Source organism: Anomalospiza imberbis, chromosome 3, assembly GCF_031753505.1.
Source record: "Anomalospiza imberbis isolate Cuckoo-Finch-1a 21T00152 chromosome 3, ASM3175350v1, whole genome shotgun sequence".
NCBI lineage: Eukaryota > Metazoa > Chordata > Aves > Passeriformes > Viduidae > Anomalospiza > Anomalospiza imberbis.
The window spans coordinates 10548889-10558294 of NC_089683.1; positions in this window are offsets into that span (position 1 = coordinate 10548889).

A 9406-nucleotide genomic window follows, 5' to 3' on the forward strand; every position below is an offset into this window, starting at 1 on the left:
CATACCTACGTGGAGTTTCAGGCCAAAGCCAGATTCCTGGTGTCAGAAAAGCAGGCCAGTATGGTGGAGGGAGGCTTAGAGAAGCTCTGTTGCCCGGTCAGGTACTATGTGCTGTCCCTGTTTGGGACCCAGGATGTTCCCCTGTGTTACCAATGTGTGAAGTAAACACATGCAAAGAAGGGCGCACCACAGCAAGCCATGCACAAATGTGCCTGCCCCCCTCCCTGAACCCTAATATGAAATCATGACAATGATGTTCTGGAGACTTTCTGTGGTGAGAAAAAGGCCCTTTTTGGCAATGGGGTAGCTGGGAGGCTTTTGCCTCTCTTTCTGCAGATGATTTCTGATCCCACCTCTGCTCTAATAAGTTTGGTTCCTTGGGACATCCCATGGAGCTGTCTAAAATTATTCAAGTTTTGTGCATCTTGACACTGGACATGAATTTCTGCTGATTCAATATTATCTGGTACTAAAAACACAGCAGATTGTGAAGACAATAGCAATACAGCACCCTGTATGCTGCAGCCTTCGCAGAAATTATCCAGTGACTGCCATGGCTTGCTCCTCATCTGAAATCACCTTGCAAGGGGATTTTAGCGGCACTAAAAGTTTTATAGCTGATTGCATATTTTATTCTTTATTCACATGCAACACTGAAGTGCCACTAGTGGCACTCCTGCAGCATATGAGTTTGGGCCATCTTGTCACCATTTTGTAGAGAGGAGGACTTAAGCTTGAGCCTACAACATTATGCTAAGATTTAAATGCCAGAGCGGAATGTCTTTACAGAAGTATGTTTTAAAATTTTATTTTTGCTTTAATTTATTTATTAATTCTAGGCATGTGCTCTTGTTCAGCTGTCTCACAAACAGAGTTTTGCCCCAGAAGCAGCTGCATCTACAATCTGTGGCATAGGCTGACTTATTTAAACAACATGTAGCATCTGGTCTCTGTGGCTTGGGCCACTTACTGAAGGTCACACAGCAGAGACTGGGAAACAACCCAACTCTCTTGCCTCTGATCTCTGCACTTGAATTTTTGCAATGCTTCCTCAACCACAGAACAGCATTAATGTCCACAGGCAAGAGAGGTGCTGTAGCCAAACTTGGGAGATGTGGAATTCAAGGGGGCTGAAAATCTGTCTGGGCTTGGAGGTGAGTGGTTAATGAGCTGGAGTCTGGCTGGTGGTCAGTGCTGAGTGGCAGCTCTCAGCTGTGTTACTGGCATGGATGGTGTCAAACACCATCACCACTGCCCTGGGTGACAGCCTGGCAGGCACTTCCGTGGATAATGCCAACTGAGGGGAGCTCTGAGTGTGCTGGAGGTTTGACTGCTATCCAGAAAGACTTGACAGGCTGGAGAAATGGGCCTTCAGGAACCTCAGAGAGCTCAACAAAAAGGAATGTGAGGTCCTGAACCTGGGATGGAGCAAACCCATGCACCACTGCTGGCTGGGAAGGACCCTTGCACCAAAGGATATAGGTAGGGGTCCTGGTGGACACCAAATGGGACAGAAGTCCCCAGTGGGCCCCTGTGCCAATGAGGCTGCTGTCCCCGAGGCTGTATCTGCCAAAGCATAGCCAGCAGGCTGAGGGAAATGGTGATTCCTTCCTGACTGTCGTGTGCTGGGCTAATGTGCTCAGTTTGGCCCCTTGGTACAAACATGACATGAACATCCTCAAATGGGTTCAACCAAGGCCACTGAGCTGTCTCAGGACTGCAACTCATGATGAAATAGGAGGAGAGGCTGAGAGATCTGGGCTCTCAGCATGAGGAGCATTTACTCACTGTTGTATCCAGCTGCCTAAAGGAGGGTTGCAGAGAAGACAGAACCGAACTATTTCAGTTGATCATGGCAAAAGAACAGAAGGAAATAGTCACAATCTGCAGCAAGAGAAATCCTGACTGAATGTGAATATAAGGAAAAACCATTCACAATCAGTGGTTAACCACTGGCATGATTGCCCAAAGAGGCTGTGCAATCTCCACCCCTGAAGATTTTCAAAACATGACTGAACAAAGCACAGAGCAATCTGATCTAATTTTGAAGTTCTGAGTACAAGTTTTGACCAGATGACTCCTGAGGTCTCTTTCAACCTCATTTATTCCATGACTTTACAATAGCTGGATATCTTTAGTATAATTCCTGTTGTATTCCTGGGTGAACTGAATAGAACTCTTTGTCAGTATTGTTTTCACAGGCACAACTTTCATAACCACCACATATATCACAAAAGAGAAAAAAGAAGTCCAACACTGAGAGGAAAAAATTGAAGCAAAACAATGTTCAAGAGCTACACAAAACCTCCAGTGTCTCAAAGCTGCTGGTTGTTGCTAGTATTGGCATGAGAGGAAGTATAAAGTGGATTAAGTGCAAGGAAAAACAATCTGAGGCATCCTGCTAGCAGATTCTCCTGTCATCCTCCTGCCTTCCAACATGATGGTGATCCAAGCAGTGCAGAGTCTTGGATGAGGCTCCAAGCGCTGAATCACTTTGACTGCCCTCCCTCCCCTGCAGTGATCACACATAGAAAACAGACGTGACTGAGGGAGGCTCGGGCCCAGTTTCTAAAGGAAAGTCACTTTTCAGCACAGCCCTCGTGAAACAGTATTGCGTAGTTATGTCACTTAACAAACTAATGGCCTGATGAGGAACATACTTGTCAAGCTGAGTTTCCTTCCTCAGGCTAGAGGAAGGTGAGTTTAGAAAGCTCTTGTTGCTGCAAAAATGTGATGGTAGCCTTGAGATGGGATCTATCCCTTGATGGCCTTCCTCCCCTATGGCCCCAGTTATATTCAATGAAGGAGATACAATGAAGTGACAAACATATCTTCATGCTGCCAAAATTGCATTGAAAATGTAGTTTTTATATGGTACAAAACCTTTTGTATTTGAAGAATATTAAGGCTCCAAAATGAAACTCCCATTAATGTAACAGTAACTCTATCCTCTCATTTTTATGAATGAGGACATGAGGTTCTGTGTACATGGGAAATGGACTCCAGGCTCGATCAGTCAGGTAACACAGCAAATGGTCAGTGAATTGTTTGAAGAGCCTTTGGGCACATCTACTTTAGTATCTTAAACCATCTGGATATCTAGGGCATGGGTACAGGTCACCTGCACACTTCTGTCATAGGCAAACTTGTCCAGTACAGTCTGAGAGTGTGCACAGGCAGGCAGGAGATCTGCAGTTGGAGACAAGAATGTTTGATGAGATGAATACAACCAGAGAAAATATAAGTTTACAGTGGTAAATGTATTTCTGTGCTTGGCTCCTGGCACTACTCAACCTTGAGCCTTAGACCTCATTCTCAGCCTTGGTCACATCTTCCTTGAGCTTGCCTTCTCACCAGCTTGTTTTACCCTTGCCTGCTCCCCTTACACAGCGTGTTCCTGTCCAGTGTGTTCTGCATTGATCCCACTCCCCTTCATCCCTGGCATTTCCCATCCTGTCTTTTGAATATGGTTAAATCATCTTCTGGACTTATGGGCTTTCCCTGTATTCTGCAGTCATGATCTTACTTCATTGCTCTTCTGGTGCCTGACCTCATTTTGCCTTCATTTTTACCACTGACTTCAGACTGACCAAACTAGTAGGCCATGTTGTTACAGTAAAGATGTTTTTCTTGGGCTGCAAATCAGAGAAACACTTTGGTGTGTCATTAAGCCAATCCTTGGTGTGCTGAAGTGTGTTCTTCTATTGCCTTGAGCCAGGAATATCTCATCAGGCCTGCTGATGAGTGAGGTGGGATTGGGCTCCTGAGCTGTGTGGAACAGTTCAGAACCTGTGCAGGACTGATGTTAAAGCACAGATGAAACCAGCAATTTGCCAGCAGTGTTCTTCGTGTTGCTGTTGTGGCCCATACAGTTGTGCTGCTGAAAGGCCAAAAGTGACATATGTGAAGAATAAAAGACCAGTAAATAGAGGTCAAGGGGACCATTCAGTATTCTGTAATCTAAGCAGTAAACACTGGGAAAAAAGGGTGCAGGCTTTACTGGGATGAGCCCTAGAAATCAGTGATGTGGTACAATCTGGGAAAAATGTGTGGAAGTAGCCATGCCTGAAGCTGGAATTAACACTTGCTCAGTCAAGGTTGTCCTTACTTGAACTTGGTATCATGCTGAATCTAAGATGTGCACCAAAACTGTTTCAGCTCTGTTGGTCAGACTGAGAACTTGCTAATCTTGTTTTCTGCTTTGCACCTCTGGTGTTCACCTTTTGTTGTTTGTGGTTGTTTTCCTTAACATTTGCACAATTTGAAAAAAAACAAAACAAACCCCTACAAAAATCAGCATAACCCAAAATTTCAGAGCAATTTTTTGAGTAGTTTGAGAATATTGTCTCTTCTGGTCTAAGCCCATGTGAAACTGTAGCAATTCAGTAGTTCCCTTGGCAAGGGAGAAATTACTATAATGACTGGCCATGTTTCCCCCTGTTCCTTGAATTTGGACAGCTTCAGGCAATGGCAGGCAGTTGGCAGCTTCCTGGGTAGCAAGAACAGTTTCAAGAAGCAATTATAATTATTTGTCTCTTACCTAGAGGAACTGAGCTGCTGCCGTTTCCTGCCTCTCTGTTTTGAAAGCCTTTGGCCTTTGCTTGGGCATCACCATTTTGAAGTCCTGCTCATTACACACATGCCAAGTAATGCCACTTTAAAAAGCAAAGTCCATTGACTTCAGAAGTACTGCTTGTGTACTTCGACTTCTGTGTTTACAAACCAAGGTTTTACCTTGGGTTACCACCACAGAGATTGATGGGAAATCTGCTCAGAGGGTAAAAAAATTAATGGAGTGTATGTCTAGCAGGATTTCATTCCAGGCTTAAATTATATAAACACTCCTATAATAAGCATCTTTGGCAAAGTCCATGACCCAGCTGTGCCACTTTTCATGCAGTACTTCTATTCCTGGATCCATTTTGCCGAGCTGTAGGAAATTTCTTGAAGTGCCTAATAAGCATCTCCTCAGGTTGTGCTCCCACAGCAGCCAACAGACCGAGGTCAGCTTCACCAGACATTGTGTCCAGTCCTAGCTCTGCTCTGGAAGTGGAGATGAAGCCTGTCTTTCTTCCAGGGCCCTACTGGGAATTCTCAGCGACTGGACTCCAAACCAGCCTCAGTTAGATCCCTAAAGCTGGGGGATGGAGGGAATACCCTCAGCTCTTAATGTCTAAGAACGACCTGTGAGGTTATTTCTCAAGTCCTTGTACCCAAGACTCCCCTGACCTGGAGCGGGCTGTGGAGGGTGGTGGAGCTGGTCCTGCTGCTGCGGCCGGAGCCGCGGGTGGCTGCAGCCGCCCGTCCTCTGTGCCCAGAGCCGTGAGATCAGAGCATCTGTGAGATCAGAGTCTGAGCATCCACACGTGCAGGGCTCTCCACTACACGGACGAGTTGTTTGCAGTGGAGAATCATGTATCATGCAGCAAGTTCAAAAAGACAGAATTCTTGCCCTTCAGGAATTATTTTCTGGCTAAGGAAAGCAACAGATAACATGGATCCATGACAAAAAACATGTAGAAAATAACCTCAACAGTAAAATCTGATGAATATAAAATACTGCACAAAATATAACCATAGAACTATAACTCAGGATATTCACTATGTTTGCTAAATCTCTCTCACACAGCATTTTAAAAGACCAACATTTTTTGAAGTAATCTTTCCCCAGTTATTCTGTATTAATGACTATTTACATAATAAGTTATTTTAAAAGATATATGCATAACATACGTCTTTGAAGATCGGCACTGGATAACTTGGAATAAATCCTACCTCATTTAATACAGATTTTCCGAGATGTGTAGAAAAATGAGAGTCTTGAAAAACCTGGAAAGAATTCACATCTGATGAAAAAGAAAATATTATATGTGATTAAATTTTCCAACCAGCTTTAATAAATACACTGATATTTAAACCAGAGCAAAACAGAACAGTGAGGTATGTCAACATTTTTCAAGGCTTCTAATCATTTTTCAGAACATGAATACTGAAAAGTTATATCCAATTATCATTACTCCTTTTTCTTGTATAAATTACTGTAAAGTAATTGCGAAGGTAAAATGGTATTGGAACATGCTGCTAAAAGTCACTAGAATACCTAAATCCTCTGAACTATAAACAAAATAAAATGGGGATCACTGTAATGATTAAGTTATTTAAATTAAACTAAACACAGTAAAAAAAGTATTTTTTTATATCAGGGAAGTGAAAAGTTAAAAAGAACTTCTATATGAGATTGAGGTTCATTAATAAGACCTGCAATACTTTTTGCCTCTTAAGCCCATATCACACATAAAGTACTCTAACACTTCTAGTTTTTAAAATTTCATTTTTGTGTGTGTGTCTTTCAACATTTCAATGTATCTCCTACACCTAAAATTCAATCCTTCATGGTGAATGAAAGTTTTTAAGATGCAGTACCTGAAGTTCTGGAAATATTTCATTATCTATCTCAGAACACTCTTTCTAGCCTGCCACTCATACTTTCAAAATTTAAACAGAGCTGAAATAAGGAAACTAAAGCAAAATAGAAAAGAAACTGTAACTTGAGTCTGTTCAGCTGCAGCACAGCCTGTCTGTGAGAAGAGATCTGAACACTAATCTCATTGTTGATTTACATCAGATTCCTTTAACTTTTGTCTGAGTCTTTACTGAGGCTGTTCAAATCAGTTTGTAAATGTAGATTGAAGGAGCAATTTATACCATTATCTTGACAGGCAGCTCAATCAGGATAATTCATTGAAAATATCTATTTAGAACTCATCATGGAGACAGAGCATTTAATGCTTCCCTTTTTCAAAAAAATAAGGACGATTTGCTAAGGAAATGAGGAATTGAAACACTTAAAAAAATTACTTTCTAGAAAACAGATGTACTTAAGCTCTTATTAGCTCTCTTTGCATTGATGTGATAATGCATGACACTTTCCAAGTCATGAAGGAGCCTTAACCTATACAATTACTTGCAAATTGTGTAATCTAAGTTTTAATTAATAGATGTTTACCAAGTTATAGTAAGGGAAACAGTGTCCACAGTAAGAGAAATTTATTACTTTGAAACACAGGTCCCTATTAAGCAAATTAATTTAACACGTAGCTAGTAGATGAATAATTCCCTTAAACTAAATCTATAAGGAACTCTGTTATTGACATGAAGTTCAGACATCTAAACCAGGAATCTTTCCAGCAATTAATGAGTAAGGTGCTCAATTTTCCACATGCTTTAAATTCAGGATAGGAAGGCAAGTAATCTGAACTGGCTCTTACATATTGAGGGATAGATTTTTTTTTTCCTGATAATTTTACTGCTCAGGAGGCCTTATTTGCAGTTCTTAGGTATATCTTCTCCCTAGTTTGTAACCCCAGGAAGGGCAAGCAGGCTCACAGACTCTGATAGCATGGCAGGATCCCTCAAATTTGAGCAAACGGACCATTGCAGGGATGCAGACTTTGCCAGATTTTGAAGCTGCTCCCTGGTCAGAATCTGAGGGGCTGGCAGGGAGGTGCAGAAAGGATTCTTATGAAAGATGCTAGTGAAGAGCAGAAAGCTGCTACAAGGGGCTTCTGTAGATTGGTATGGAAATGAAACCCTGATTGCTTGGGAAACCTTGCCTAAAAAACCATAATGCTTCTTTATAGAAGTGCCCAAATGTTTTTTCAAACAAAAGTCCTATGAAAGAGTTAATATGTTGTAATTTCACTAACAAAACAAAGGCACAGACTTTTTTCTTAGTATCACAGATACTAAGATAGCCAAAAGACTCCACTCTGGTTCTATATTGGAGCATATTATTGCCTCTTCTTTTCTTGAGGAATTATTAACATATTTATCTCATAATAAAGAGATATCTATGCAAAATCCAAATATGCTAGGGAAGAAAATGGGAGCAAAATGTATGGATTTGAAACTGACATTTCAGTAAAAGCATCTGAATTTTTTTTCTTTGAATGTATAAACAGTGAAAAAACCTAACAAAAAAGTGAAGGCACATTAAAAAATGTATTTTTTATTGGTTATGAGAGCATACTTTTTTGTAAATGCATGAACAAAGGGATAGATGGAAGAAACAGTGGATTTTGTGTGGCAAGGGGCTATCCTTGTGTTCAGTGATAGACCTGACTCCAGCAGGGTTGCCTGGGATGCCCAAAATGCCGTTAACTCTGTAAGCCTAATCTATTTTTGAGGAAATTTTAAACAGATAAGCGCTGTTTAAGCCTCTTCAATTTAAAGGGCTGCAATACAGCACAGAATGAAAATGGTAGATTTTCCAAACAGTGAGATACAATTGCAAAGGTGCACAGCAGCACTGGAGAATAGATACAAGTGTTTCAGGCTGATAAGCATTGGGGTACAAACTGAGTATGAAGATAATTTATATTTGTTTTTCTTTGGCTGTTATGAACTTTGATGATTTTCATCCTAATTTAATAGCATGATAAATCATTTTCATGAACATCATGCACTTTCATTGCTTCCTTGTTAAAATGTGAGCTAACTGTCTTTGGTCTTCAGGGAAAATAAAATACTATTCTGAACAACCCGAGTATCTTAAGTTCAACAAAGTTGCATGAAAGTGCAAATGTCAGAAGAGCCTGCCGTTGTGTTCCTCGCGGGAAAAGATAAAATCGGAGCACACTGCTGTGAGCTCGTCGCTGCTGCTGGGTAAAGGTCTGTGTCTGAGGGAATTCCAGAGCTAAAGCTTGCCTCTGACCCCCTCGGCCTTTTCAGACTTTACCAACGGTTAAGACCAAAATCCCACTGGCCTGGGCAGGCCTGGACACCTGCACTGGACATGGCAGTGCTGCCCTCACACAGACTTTCTGTAGGGAAAGAGCTTTGCTGCTCAAAAACCCGTATGCCTGCTCCTTGGGAATGACACCAAAGAATACCTTATAAATGAAGTATGCTTCCCATTAGGGATTACAGCATCATTTGATCAAAGTCCACTGGAAATAGCTCTTGGCAGCACAGACATTCTCTATAACTCTTCACTCACCGGAGTCTGATTGGCAAAGTTGGGAAAAGCAATACTGACTGGAAGGCTAGAAGAGACAAGGACATGACAGGGGTTCTATTGTCGTTTTTTGTTGTCTTTCTCCTTGGTTAAGGAATGCTTGTGTGAAATTGTTTTTATGGATGTAAAGAAAACATTGGCAATGGCTTTAGTCTTCTGTGAAGCTGATCGTGCCCTACACACTGGCTTAACTTGTAAAAGTAATGCAACACAGGCATTGCTTAAAATTAAACAATTTTTTGGCAACTCTGGTGAAATATATTGTCATCGGCTGTAGAGCACCGACACACTTGATAGAGTTAAACAATGTTTGGAAGACTCCGAGCTCTCTCTGGTTTGAGTTTAACGAAATCTGGGCAATCAAAATGTCTACCTGGCAGCTCACAAGAG